The sequence below is a fragment of the Mauremys mutica genome, chromosome 24 (assembly GCF_020497125.1).
Source record: "Mauremys mutica isolate MM-2020 ecotype Southern chromosome 24, ASM2049712v1, whole genome shotgun sequence".
NCBI classification, from domain to species: Eukaryota; Metazoa; Chordata; order Testudines; family Geoemydidae; genus Mauremys; species Mauremys mutica.
The window spans coordinates 6,826,814-6,841,102 of NC_059095.1; the positions used below are offsets into that span (position 1 = coordinate 6,826,814).

The 14,289-nt window shown below is 47.1% G+C and overlaps 1 long non-coding RNA gene across 2 annotated transcripts in view; it reads left to right on the plus strand.

The window, feature by feature from the left end:
• LOC123355935 overlaps positions 1 to 13,793 on the plus strand; it is a 31,268-nt gene extending 17,475 nt beyond the window's left edge. Inside the window, exons 4-5 of one of the 2 annotated variants that reach the window (XR_006575240.1) lie at positions 714 to 857; positions 13,004 to 13,793. This is a non-coding gene — a long non-coding RNA (uncharacterized LOC123355935). The remainder of the gene's footprint in view (positions 1 to 713; positions 858 to 13,003) is intronic. The other variant, XR_006575241.1, reaches the window with a different exon arrangement.
• Positions 13,794 to 14,289: the final 496 nt, after the last annotated feature.

Here is a 14,289-nt window from a genome sequence, read left to right on the forward strand (position 1 = left end):
TTGCCCAGGGCAAACACAGACTTTGGGTGGAGGGTACATCTGAAGTGCATCAGGCCCGTGGAGGGTATGTTTATAAGTATCTTATAAAGCAGGGGTGGGTAAACCATGGCTCATGAGCCACATGCTCTTTTACAGTTAAAGTGTGGCTTGTGAGCCCCCGCAATATTCCCCCTATTCTCTGCCTACCAGACTGGGAACAGGCGCTCAGGGTTTCTGCCCCGCGGCAGGGTGGTGGGGTTTGGGTACCCCGTGGGGCTGGAGTCCCGAGCCCCAGCAGGGGCACCCGGTTCTTGAACTTCTGAAGATTATCATAAGATCTTGGAGGATCTGTAAATTTGGCCACCCCTGTTATAAAGGGATTTTAAACACTTAATAGCTATTCCAAGCTTGCTATAGACTACATATATACATAGCTGCTCTGTTCCCTTCTGGTGGCTTCTGCAATAGAAGGCAGTGAGTCCCAGTAGAGTGCTCCCAAACTATTTGAAGGGATACTATCCAATTCCTATATAATACAGCAACTAGTTGGTCTTCAGATTAACCATGTTGTTAACATTTATTAAAAAGGTACTAAGCCTTTATAAACTCTTTAAATTAAGCCTAATAAAATGTGTGGGCCACTCTGCCGCTGGAACCTCTTTAATCCCTCCTGTGTGAGATCTGGGTCAGCCCAGAGAGACTCCTCTTAACTGAGTCTTTTATTTTCCTATCAGCTCTGATGTTTTTTTCCCTGTCATTTCTCACACCTGGACGGCCTTGCTTAGCGCTGCCGCTGTCATTTGTGTCTGGATGTGGAAACGTTTCCCTGGACGCTTGATTCATCCGTCATTTAGATAATCGGAAAAAGCAGTTTTCAGGTATGAACATCCTTAAAAGCCCCAAGAAGAAATATTCACCTTGAACTTACAATGTTACTCTGACTGCTTTTGCCACTGGAATGACGTGGACAATTTTCTGTCTACTACTTCTTCTGTTCTTTTTTTTTTTTTAAATCTTTTGGTAACATCTGAGAGTCTGATCTCAGTCTTTGCTCTGGCAAAACTCCCACTGATACTCAAGCCAAGAGTTTATCAGGATTAAGAGATTTAGAAATGTAACTCTGGGCTTTCTTATTACTCGCATACATTAGGTAGATGAGAATTTATAAGAGAGATTAACCCTCCTGCTGTAGGGCATAAGCCAACCAATAACTGCCTGGAGTTAGGAAGAAACCTCCCCTATGGACAGGCTGTCCCATAATTGTCCTTCTTAAGCATCTAGTGTTGGCCACTGTTGGAGGCAGGATGGTGGCCTAGAAGGACCATTGATCTGATTCAGTCTGGAAATTCTTGTGCTCCTCTGATCAGATCCTTTAGGGCTAAATTCTGAAAGGCAGTGGAAGTTCTGTTAGTCTATAAGGTGCCACAGGATTCTTTGCTGCTTCTACAGAACCAGACTAACACGGCTACCCCTCTGATCATTGAGTACAGTTTTATGAAACCCCATATGTATTTCAGTGTGGGGTGGCAGATGACAGTCAGGGATATGTGTGGTCAGAGTGGGTTTTTTTCTGTATTGAAGCAGGTTCTCGGGATATTTGGGTGTCCCATTTCATGATGCCATCTACTTCTCTGGAGTGTCCTTATTTGGTGAAGGTGGTTTTAAGTGTATATCCTGGACTTTCTCCTTGGAGCATATTCTGTGGTATCTGAGTGCCTTGCTATAGATAACAGATTTCTTGGTATGTTTGGAGTGGCTACTGGATCTGTGAAGGTAGGTGTGGTGATCCATGGGTTTCTTGTATGTGGATGTCTATAGAGCTCCACTATTGGAGATGATTGTAGTGTCCAGGAAGCTGATGGTGGGATGGGAGTGTTCTAGAGAGAATTTAATGGATGGGTGGTGCTGGTTGAAGTGGTGGTGAAGTTTAGTCCATCTGTCCATGATGAAAATATCATTGACGTATCTCAGGTCTATCAGTGGTTTTGTGATGCATTTTTGCCACTATGTGCTACATCAGCACTGGGAGAAGCACTGAAAATTCTCAGTGTAGGCGAGACCTAAGGTGGTGTAATTTACATTCCCAGGGGAGTGTACCAAGAAGAATAGTCAGCAGGAGAGTATAACTTAAAATGCCCTTACTCTCTTACCCTTGTTTCCATCTCCTTGGCCAGTAAATTCCACCATAAGGGAGAAAGCATGAAGGTCCTTATTGGATAATTGGGCAGAGGGGTGACACAGGCTGGTGTCATTAGTAGAGTAGAGGGGATGGTGAGTCATCTTGATAGCATAGCAGAGAAGATTGATAAGGCTCTTTCTCATCCTCCCATTGAGACTTTAAAGGAAATGGAAGAGAGAACCACTATAATCGGAAACAAGCCTCTGTCAGACTGAGAAATCTCCGCTTTTCTCCTTGCGAGTGGGAATCCGCCACTACATCAGCTCACGCCCACCTTCCCGACATTGTAATTCGCAGCCTTGCACACACGGCATCTGATGTTTTCACCTGATTCATGCACCCTTTTGTTGGGAAGAGATCACACTAGCGAGGAACGGTTCAAATAAAATACACAGTCAAACGAATTCAAAACAAAAATAGCAATTCAGCGGCTGTGTTCTATTCCCACCACCCACCACCATTTATAACTAATTGGGGCTTTGTTATATACTCTCACCCAGTGACAGATAAATACTAAACTCCACTGGTTAACAATAATCACCCTAATTATACCAAGATGACATTTACAATTCAGGCAATTGCTAATCCATTACCTCACTCTGCTGAATACTAGAACATTCAAATTAAAAGTTATTCACCCACAAAGAACATTGTTTTAGTAGCTGAAACAGCTTAGTAAAGGAATTTATTATGGTAATTTGCAGCATTCCCATAAATAAAACATTCAAGAGTTGTCTCCCCTCCCACCCCACCCTGCAAAGAGAGGTATAAAACAGATCTTTTATGGTAAATATTTCCACCTCCCTTATATTGTGATTTAAAAAAAATTGAAATTGTCAGACAAAGTTTGCATACTTAAATGAACAGTGCTTCTGAGTGCACCTTATATGGCCCAGAGAACATGGATCAGCTGAAATAATTGCAAATATTCGGATGTAAAACTGGTGTAACTATGAGAGCAGTATGAATAACGGATTTTTTTGGTTCACACGCAATTTAAAAAAAAAAAAGGATTTCAGGTTGACATTTTTTTTGTTGAAATTTTTGGAAATTAAAAGTTAAAAAAAATTAGATTTAGAGGGTTTTTTGGATGCGTTTTCATTTTAAAAAATCAATTTGAAGGAGATTCCAGAACAAAGTTGTTTTGAACCGAAAAAATTCAAATCACTTTGACTAGAAAATAAAACAAACTTTCAATTTTTTCAGAATACTTTTTTTTTTCTCAACAGGAAAAAAATCTGGTAAAATAGGGAAATGTTGCGCTGTTGCCAAATCTGTGTGATTCACCAAAAATATCTCACAAAAAAGTTCACCTTGTAACACCAATGGCTTTGCTCCACGATTCACACCAGTGTCAGGGAGATGGGGAATCAGGAAGTAAAGGTCCCCTGGCAACCCGCCCGCTGACATCAGTTGGGCCAGGATTTCACCACAAAGTTTGAAAAGTGCTGAGTGGGTACTTTGCTTGAGATGCCAGTTGCAGGGACTGGGTCTCGGAGATCGAGTACTCAGCATTCTCTAAAATCAGATGATTCCAGTTGAGGCATCCAAAATCACTGGTCACTGACCGTGTAAGCCACTGGTTTTCAAACTGGGGGGCGTGTGTGTGGGTCACAGCAAAGTTATCAGGAGGCATGTGATGGAGCCATGAGTCTGGGTCAGAGCAGGAGAGCAGGCAGGGAGTTCTGAGCAGTCAGTTGGGGTGGGGGAGAAAACAGCCCTGCCCTGTCCTGCCCCAGCTTGCTGCTCTCCCCCTTGTCTCCACCCTGGCTGCTGGGAACTCCCTGATTATTCTCCCTACTGCTGCCCTGGTTCAGACACCCAGCCAGCTGCTGCAGCCCCTCGTATTTTAGACCCTTTGGAGCCCACAGGTGTGAGAGGCTCTGGGCAGAGGGAAGGGATGGTGAGGAGCTCTGGTCCACATCATGCTGCCCTGGGCTTCTCCAGAGATGGAGTGATCCAGGTCCTGCCACTGCCCCCAGTGTAAACTGCCAGCTCCCCTGGGTCAGCCACTTTCTGCCCTGGACAGGTGGGAGTTGGGGGCCCTGGGTTGTCATGTGACTCCCACAGAGAAGGTGGGGGTGAGCAAAAACAAAACAAAACTGGAAACCTCTAGTTTAGGCCTAAAGAACATTAGTTTGTGAAGGTCAGAACAGTACAGTCCTCTGGCTGCTGCATCCTTGTGCTGTAGCAATCTGCCGTGCTAAGAAATTCTTTGATCCCTACATAACAGTGAGACTATGAAGACACCAAATGGACACAGCTGGGTTCCAAATGACCCTGTTTACTAACAATCTACAAGGCCTAGTTACTTATGCACAGAACTTCTCTGTTAGGAGCTGGTCGCTTCTGTAATAGAAGACAGGGCAGGGCATTTAGAGGGCTCTCAACGTATTTAAAGGGACACCACCTGCTGAGTCCCTGCTGAGGGAGAAGCGGGGTGGCTACTAGAAAGAGAGGCTACCCAGAGTAGAAGGGGGCTGCAGGGAGAGAGGGAATGAATTCTGCACTTCATCTGGGAAGCTGCTAGGGTGGAGCTAGCTCTGACAGTGAGTGCTGATCAAGGGCCGGGGCCTGAACCGCCAGGGAGGCATTCAGCTGGGGAATGGAGCACAGGTAGGGTGACCAGATGTCCCGATTTTATAAGGACGGTCCTGATTTTTGGGTCTTTCTTATATAGGCTCCTATTACCCCCCCACCCCCATCCTGATTTTTCACATTTGCGGTCTGGTCACCCTAAGCACAGGGGACATGTAATCTAGGAATCTACTTGATGACTTGCATTGGGGTAGCACCCAGGGGCCCCAGTCCTGGACCAGAGCCCCATTGTTCTAGGTGCTGTGCATGCATATAAGAAAACATGATCTCTGCCCCCAAAGAGCTTACGATCTAAGGGCTTGTCTAGAAGGAGAGTTATTGCACAGCAAGCTGGAGTGTAAATCTCAGGCGCACAAGCGTGCTGTGCGCTTAGCTGGCCGTGTGGACCCTGCTGTGCGCACTAAAAATCCCCTAGTGTGCATTGACCTACAGGAGTAGGTTGGGATGCACTAGGGACCTTTTTAGTGCGCAGTAGTTAGTGCATGGCAAGCTGGGATGTCCACAGGGCTAGTTAGTGCATGGCAGGCTGGGATGTAAATCTACAGCACTACTAGCATGCCAGTCACTAACTGTCCACTTCCACAAGCCCTACGTACGGCAATGTCTATGCTCCTTTGTTCCTCCGGAGCAACTAACCTGTCTTGGCAGCAATTATCTAGCAATGCGACTTGGATGTACTCTTTCTGTGGGTGTGTGAAGGGCACGTTCCATCTCCCTCAGGCTGCTCGCATCCAGAGCGGTGGGTGACAGACTCACTCTGCAGCTCAAACGAAACGAAAGCAAAGAAACCACAATAGACTAGGTCTGGACTGACTAACTTCCAAGGGCTCCTGCTCTCCCAAGCTGTGAAGGCTATGCTGGTTCAGAGTTAGACAAGCAGGCTAGCAGGATCATGGCTGTGGCTCATGTCAATGTGCCTGCTCCATCGCAAGGGACATCTCCTGCAGAGTGTCAGAGTAGGGGTAGGGAGTACCTGCCTGAGAAGAGCAATCATACTTGCTGCCACCAAAGACAGCTGATTCTTTCTTCCTTCTCCTCCGGTTCCTCTCCTGAATAACAAATACGCTCCCAAGAGAGCTGCTGGAGAGGTCTGGGCCTGCGGTGTATGCTGTGTGTGATAGGACCAATAATAGCTACACTCCTAGTCTCCAAAAGGCATCTCAGGTAGGACAGGTTGAACATTTTCTGTCAAAACTGCTTTTTGATGGAAAATCAGGTTTTTGGCTCGACAAACATTTTCAGGGGAAGCTGTCTGCTCTCTAGGGAAAGTTCTAACTTTCTCTTTTTTTTTTTTTTTTAAACCAAAACTTTTTATTTGCAGCTGAAAACTTTTCAACAAAATTGAAATTTTCTGCAGAAAAGTTTAGCCCAACATTTCCCCTCCGCAGCTCACTTTCATAGACTTTTTTCCAGAGTAGCTTTAACTGCAAAGACAAGGCCTGGCAGCTGAGGCCAGTGGAACGTCACTCTTATTGCTTCCGGAGCATCAGTTGCAATCCACCGAGCCATCAGTATTGGTAATCAAAAGTCATTGCCATCTGATGGCTCTTCTGAGGGCTCCGTGAAATTAATTTAGGGCATCTCCATCCAGTTCCTAGTGGACAGGTGACTACCTCTGAAAAAATCTACAGGCACTAAATGCAATATTCAGCAGAGATGCTAAGAATCAAGGCCCCAATCCAGTAAAGCAAGGGCAGTCCTATGCAGGTTCTTATACCACCCTCATCCCAGTAGTATCTGAGCACCTTCCAGAAGAGCATTAAGTCCTCTTAAGCATGTGCTTAAAGTTCCATTGAAGTCCACAGGACTTAAGCACATGCTTAATTTTGGACACCTGCATAAGTGCTGTGCTGAATTGTGACCTCAATAGGCCATCAATAGGCAGTCACCTCTGAGGTCAGGGTTGGCTGGGGAGGGGCTTCGTGGGCAAGTTTGCTCTATTTATTCTGGGGATACAGTCCTTCAGCATTGTGGAGTCTCGCCCTGATTCTTCTCCCCAGCACTAAAAAATTCACTAAAAGGTAAAACAGAAACCACCTCCCAGAGGCAGCTTGGCAGAAATCAGAGCCTCTACATGCGTCAAGCAAATGTTTAATGGAGTCCTCAAAAGAAGGGAGGAAAAGGTTAAACTGCCTAAAAAGCTAGGCCGGCGTTTCTATAGCCTGTTTGAGCAACCCCCTGAACTCTGTGCTGGGTGGAGCCCACATGGCCATTTGAGGCATGGAGCACTTTTGTCAGTGTTCTCAAACCAGAAATGTCCAAAGCTATTTGCAATAAAAGAGCAAGCCGCAGCAAAGCGAGGGCTCCCGCGGGCACATCTTCCCTCAAGCACCATCCACCAGCCTGACGGCTGTGCCAACTTGGCTCCGGGTGCCAATCTCAGACAAACAATGAGCTGCCCAGAGGACTCCCTGTCTTCCCTTCGCCCGTTCCTCCACTGATTGAGTTGTTTGCAGTCCAAACCCAAGAGCTCGCTTGCAAGAGGCAAAGCAGAGGATTCGTCCCGCAGTCGGTCTCGTTCCAGATGATCTGCCGCCCAGGTCTGGAGATGGATGGGGGATCTAATGGGATGCTGAGCCATGCAGGGAGAAGGGCAGTATGGGATAGGGATCAAGGATTGGGTCTCTTATTATGCATGAAGGTTATGACAATCAAGAGGTGCTCCATTTTGGGTGAAATTCATCCCTGCACACAGGGTCTCTACAATACCTCTGACTTATGCCCCATTTAAGCCATAGTGGCATTTAAGTCATAGCCCTCTGCACAGGGGTAAGTTTCAGCTGTGAATTTCTGAGTGTGTGTCAGGGAAAGATTCCCTGCCAGACAGCTGCTAGTTAGCAAACACCCTCTTGGTTTCCTGTGTCCGCTGTGTGCATACATCTTGTCCCAACGCTCACTTCGCATCCTGGGCACGTTGCTCAGGGGGAGGTGAGAGCAGGGAGGGGAGAACCTTTAGAGTTTGGGGGTCAGTCTGGCGAAACACCCTCAAAGCTCAGTTCCTTTCCTGAACCTCTTGCTGGTACTTCCCGCTCATGTTGTGCATGGAAATAGCCAGTAGCAGATCTGGGCATATCTAGGACAGTTTATCTAGGACCACATGGCTTCCAGCACTGCAGTATATGAGCAACTCCCAAGTGTTTATGGATGCAGCTTCACAGCACCCCTGAAAGGTAGTGAAGTGTTATCCCCATTTTACAGCTGGGGAAACTGAGGTACAGAGCGATTTAAACAACTTTCCCACAGTTATGGAGGGAGTCTGTAGCACAGCTGCAAATGACTCCAAATCTCTTGAGTCCCACTGCAGTGCATTAACCACAGGACCCATCCTGCTCTTGGTGATTCCATCCCGAGGTGAGAAAAGGCGATCTTCTGTGTAGGGAAAGTTCTCAGTCCCTCTCTCATCAAGCCCGTGCGCTGTTTGCAGGGGTGGATGGCAGCACTGACATTGCACATATGCTTTGCGTACAGCTGCTCCACTTCAGTCCCTCCCTGTGTGAATCTGTACCGGGGGCAGCTCGACTGCTTCTGTCCGATAGAGACAGATTGTCGGAAGGCTGCTCTCATAAACAAAGATCTGCAGGCTTGTGATCACCACCACTCCTTCTTCTTCCCTCAGCTCAATTAAGAAACAACATATTTTCCGGCTCACCTGCTCTGCTTTTATTTCCTCTCTGTCTCATGCTTCTGTGGAGTTCCCCCCCCCCCTTCTTTCCTTCATGCTAGGGCAGCGCTGCTGAATGCTAATGAGAGAGCACTCTATTCACAGCCCGGGCAGCCCTGCTTTACTAACCTTTGCAGATTCCCAACTATGGGAGCCGTGCTGAGCTGGTTATTAGAATTACAATGGTGGTACCTAGGAACTCTGGTCATAGGGCAGGGCCCCATTGTGCTGGGCACTGCAGGGGCAAGTAACACACAAGCTGCTTTCCCTGCTAATAGATGGTTTGTGTATCCGCAAGGTGGTCTAGTTTCAGTCACCCTGGGATCTCTCCGAAGCCCTCCTGATAGGCACCTGAGCATCTTAGGCCCCTCAAGCTGCAGCCTCAGGCCTCAAACAACACCGTGATCCAGGCTTCATGCCGGAGCGTGGAGAGCGATTGTGACAGCCTCTCTGGCTTGGCTGACGCTGGGGAACGAAGTGAGGGTCTCCAAAGCTGAAAGCACAAATCTCTACAGCTTGAGCTAAAGGAACAGGTGCTCCTCAGGGGAGCTGTAACAGGCCCACAACCTTTGAGGCTTGGGCACGGAGGGGGACACACACAACCCTCAAACACCTTGGCATTGTAGATCACATCCTGTTTAGTGCCAATAGAAACAGGTGATGATGGGAGCCAATTTTTTTTTCTGCATTACATGAGTTCACGTTGAGGGCAAACACTAAAAGCCTAATTGTCTAGGGTGCTGAGCATCCTGACTCCATTTGACATCAGTGGGAGTGGCAGGTGGGTTAGCAGAGACTACATTTGGATCCAAAGGTGAACTAAGCACCTTTGTGTTTGTGGGTAGAAGTGAAGGGAGACTTGAGGTTCAGCCCAATATTGGGATAGACCCAGACTGTGAAGACTGGGTCCACACCTGAACCCCCCAATGTTCCAGTTAAACTGTCAAAATCACCCCTTAAGTATAAAGCATGAGCCCTCCCTGTCCACTCAGAGCCTCTGTGACTTTTCTGGCCCCAGTTCTCCTCATAATTCTCCATTTGTTTTCTTCGTTCCTTTCCCTTCCAAACCTTTGGCATTAGCCCAATTTGCCTGTATGTATTTCACTTTGTTCTCATCTCCCAGCTAAATGCCCAGTCAGGTCAAATTACTACCCTACCACGAATGCACAGCCATTTCTCTTCTGATTTGAAAGACCAGATAGCATTTTGAATGCAGTTTCAACCCTCTCACCCAACACTCTGGTTGTGCAAGTAAAACAATCTCCTGCTTGAGCCATCAAAGAGATTTGAAGCCCGGGACCTTCAGTGCTGAAAACACAAGCATCTAGTCCTTGAGCTGAAGCAGCCAGTCCCTTTGCTAGCAGCAGTAGTAGGCTCTTATCCTCTTATATGGACCAGGCATTAGAGGGAGACAAAGATGCACCCCCTACTAGGTTAGAAGAAAGAGGATCCCCAGAACCTTTCATATATTTTGGGAGGAGGAGAAGAGGCTTTTTAGATCTTGAATCCTTTGTTCTTTTCCCCAACTAGAAATCTGAATTTCAGAGAGTGAGAAGCTCAGCAACTGTTTAAGTCTGACCCCTCTTAGTCTCTGACACTGGTAATGTGCACAATTCACTGTCCTACCAAAGTAGGGAAATTGTAATGGCCTCTCTGTCTATAGATGCCGGTTGTTTAGCTGTGAGTAGTGGCAAAGGCTTTCTCGGCCTGTATTCTTAAAGGCACAGAAAGAAAGAAGCTTCTCTTTTCTTGCTGACCTCAGTTATTTTCTGTCCTTTCCATTTCAGGCTGTATATTTCTTTTCTGTCAGGCTGGGATTTTTATGTGACAGTGGCTGGCTGTTCACAGAATGCTCTGCAGCCACAGTATTGATGAGGGGAAACAAAAGAAGAACCAAACAGTTTCTCTTCCTCCCATTTTAGGTCAGGAAAATCTCCCCAACTTTCTGAAAGGCATATTGAAAAAAAAATCAGTAAATTTGTGAACGTGCAGTTAGTACTTAGCAGACAAATTACATTTCTTCCGAAATGTTCCAAAATGCATTCATTTTCAGAGTACATTACTTTCATAATTCTGTGTGGAACATTAAATGAGAATTTCCCTGAGCTGGCTACAGAGCACACTTTTATATTTCATAGTCTGACACGGAGCCCAGGATAAGTAATGAAAATCTTTTAGAAAAGTGACAATCTTGTCTAGCAGCCTGGCCTGGTGAAGAGATTGCAACATAAAACAGATGAGTGCCCTGCTTGACAGCTAATTGTGTCGGGCTTAATTACAACAAGCAGAATTTAATCGGCTGTGCAGTGCGGTTTTTTAGGCTGGGGGAACCATCTGGAATGTACCTTGCTTGTGGGCTGATGGAAGGGAAGGGTTTCACCGGATTGTGAAGACAGGGAAGCAACGGTGCATGTATTTATAAGCAGCAGAAGTTGCTTAGTATATTTCATTTGAGTCATATGATGGATTTCAGGGATCTTTACGCATACGTGCGCAGCGTTACCTGATGGCTACGAGGCCTCGGAAACAGTCCCTGAGTTGATTCGGTGGGTCTAATTCTCCATAGCCCTAGTCTTGTCCAGCCACATCCGCCAATGCAAAGGGAACAGAATGGTAGCGCCTTAAACCTGCCATGCATTGTATGAATGACTGCACATGGTGCAGAGCAAAGGAGAATCGGGCCTAGTGGGTTTTTTGCCATCTGATAGCCATACGGGTAGCCTGTATGAAGGCAATTTTACAGTTTTCAGCACCGTTCCAGTGGCCATGTGTCCCCCCTAAAGGCCATCACTATTGGTGCAGTTGGCAACCTTGCTGGCAGCCTCAGTAGAGAGACAGAGGGCTGGATGGTCTATTGGAGACTGAGCTTTTTTCTTGTTCCGTAGAGGTGGTCCCTGTATGCCAGAGGAGTGACTGGAGGGGGCGGAGTGTCGTGCTGCACCTTTTTCAGAGCTGGGTTCTCTGTTGCTCCACCCCTCTGTGCAGTCGCTGACATCGGAGCAATATGAGTGTGACATGGGTGTCTAGTGCTTCTCTTCTCATCAGTTGTTGCTTTGCTCTGGTGTGAGGTTCAGGGCTATGGAGAGTCAGGCCCAAGTTGTATGGCAATAGAGAATCAGGGCCTCAATCTACAGGCTTGGTAATCTTGCATTTTCCACCAGTGCTAAAGCCGCATGAAACTGCTTTAAAAGGAGCCTGTCTTTATTTGAGAAATGGCACTGTCTCTCCTGGGCAGAACATGATGACTTGTCCGGCAACTTCTGGTTGGCCAAGCTTTGGCTCAATGAGATTAAACTGTAGACAATCTGCAATGGAGGCTGAAAGGCCATTTGCAGTCTCCCACAAGCCATCGCTTCAGGAAGCTATACTGGGAACTGTGGGCTAGATACCCAGAGGGTTGTTGTGCTGTACTGCTGCACAACTGGGGACGTGGGGCAAAACAGCCAATGAAAACCGGATGGCCAGTGGAGACAGGCTGCACTGATGGCTCTCACACTGGTTCAGTTAGCATGGTTCAGCTTTCTCCACGGGCCACAGTTTTAGAGTGAAGTCTGGCAGATGGCCTAAGCCCAAGTGTAGGCGCTTCTAAGTTCTAGGCCTGACTTGCCCTGTGACCTTAGACAAGTCGCTTCACTCCCCCTGTGGAGCATAAGACCTACGTACTTCAGAGGCTTAATTGGTAAATGCTTTGACGAATGCAATTGCTAAGCAGTGCTACAGAGATGTAGCGAGCTTAAAATAGATGTAAAGTGGGCCTTTAAGTTCTATTTTTGCACAGTGTGTATAAGCCAAAGAGGAGGGTGGGATGTATAACAACAAGGTGCAGGGAGCTGGGCCACTTAATCTCAGTGGCTTTGTTGTGTAGACCTGCAGTTCAAAGGCTGCCCCGCGGAGACCAGGGAGTAAAGGTTCAAAAGATGCTGTTTCTTTGGCTTAAAGAGAATGTGACTCAAAGTTTAATTTCACTAGTGACCACCAGAATGCTCAGCAAATTGCCAGGGCCTTTCCAGGTGGTCTCCCCTGGCCGTTTCATTGACAATTATTTTATTGCCTACAATTATAAGACCCCCGCCCATCACCATAATGTCTGGGCATGTTCCAGCACTTTGAAGCTTTTGGGTTGCCAGTGAAGCCTGCCTGACTTGTCATGTGTTGAGTCTGGCTTTCCACTGGCCGCTCCCCTGGTCCGCTGCCCTCCCACTCCCACAAAACACAGCCCCACATGCATACTAGTGAGATCTCTGTGATCCTTTCAGGTCCATGGAACCATACTGATTCTGTTGCCTTCGGGGCCTTATCCACCCACAGGGGGCAGGGTTTGGGCCTATAGTCATGATGTGTAGCACTTTCATCCACAGGCCTAAAAACGTGTACAAGAAACAAGTGAGCATTATGGTCCCCAGTGGGGAAACTGAGACACAGCAGGGAAGTGACTTGCCCAGGATCATGCCATGTGCCAGTGGGAGGGGCTGGAAAGAGAAAGCAGACTTCCTAATTCCCAGCTGCGGTGGTTACTCGCTGGGCCACATTAAAAGAGAGTCTTGTTTTAAGCCTAAACCCAATTTTTGCTGTTTTCTGGGTCAAAGGAGCAGCGTTCTACTGGGAAGCAGCCTGTTTCGATCCAGATGAACGTGATGGCCAGCCTATCAAAGCTGTTTTTCAGATTCGCTCGCGTGGCTTTGCAGAACCTTCTGGCATCTGCTAGGAGGAAACTCTGATTAACCCAACATTATTCTTAAACACCTATTGCTTCTGCAGCTGCTGCCCTGCTACTGTTATCTAAGGCGGCTGGGCGTAAATATTCTCCTAACTGCTTGGCATGATCCTTTGGGACAGAAGGCCCTGCGTGAATGGAAGATATTATTAATTATCAGCAGCTCTTGTCCTAATAAAGGGCCAGGGTTTTTCGACGCATGGGGCTTTGATTCAACAATCATCTTTCAAGCAGCCGGCTTGCAGCCTCACCTTAAACTCTCAGCACAGCAAACTCTTTGCCAAATATAACCCGACTGCTAGGCCATGATGGATATATATGTATATCCCCTTCCCTGCCTCAATGATCAGATGGCGAAGCAAATGGCTCCTATGACAGATGTGAGATCTTGGAAGCGTGGAAACATCGAAAGACTTATTCTCCTGGGATGTGCCAGACACCATAGGCGCAGGAAATATTAATGGACCTTTCTCCATCAGTAAGTGTGGTGTGTATCTTTGTGGTTTTCTGGCTTGCTGGGTCGGTTTCCTGTGGCATCTAGAATTATTAATGAAAAGTCACCCAGTGCCAGTTATGCAGATATCAGCCTTTCCTGGGGAGAGGGGCATTGATGGGTTTTATCTGTTTCAGGAGGGCTGGCCTCCAAACTATTACCACCCCCCCCCCCCCAAAGAAAAAGAAAAGTGTCAGCATGAACTAAGTAGGTCCCAAGGAGGCAATATCTTGCTGGTAGGCAGAAAAACCTGCAAGGGTCTCCAAGTGGAAGATGGCGCAACAGCTGGTAAGCCTGGCATCCGTGTAGCCTGCTTATTATTTTATCATACATTTTTTTTTCTCTGTAAGTGTACTGTGCTCTGTGTAAACTGGCTGCTCACTGGTTGAGAGGAGAGAGAGGAAAAAAAACCACACACGCGAACGAACAGCAGGTGCTGGACTAAAGCGTGCGAACTCCCCTACAGGTACTTTGTTCCCTCCTTCTCTGCCCCCAAATGGATTTGACCAGCCCTGCCAGCCTCTTGTGTAAAATCAGGGCTTCCCATAGACCACTTCGCGGAGATCGCTTCCCTGTTGTGAGGCGCTTGGATGGTGGGTGCTTGAGCGGTGAGAATTATACTTCCACTGTGGCCTCTCAGATACTCTGCACAAAGCTTATTTTAC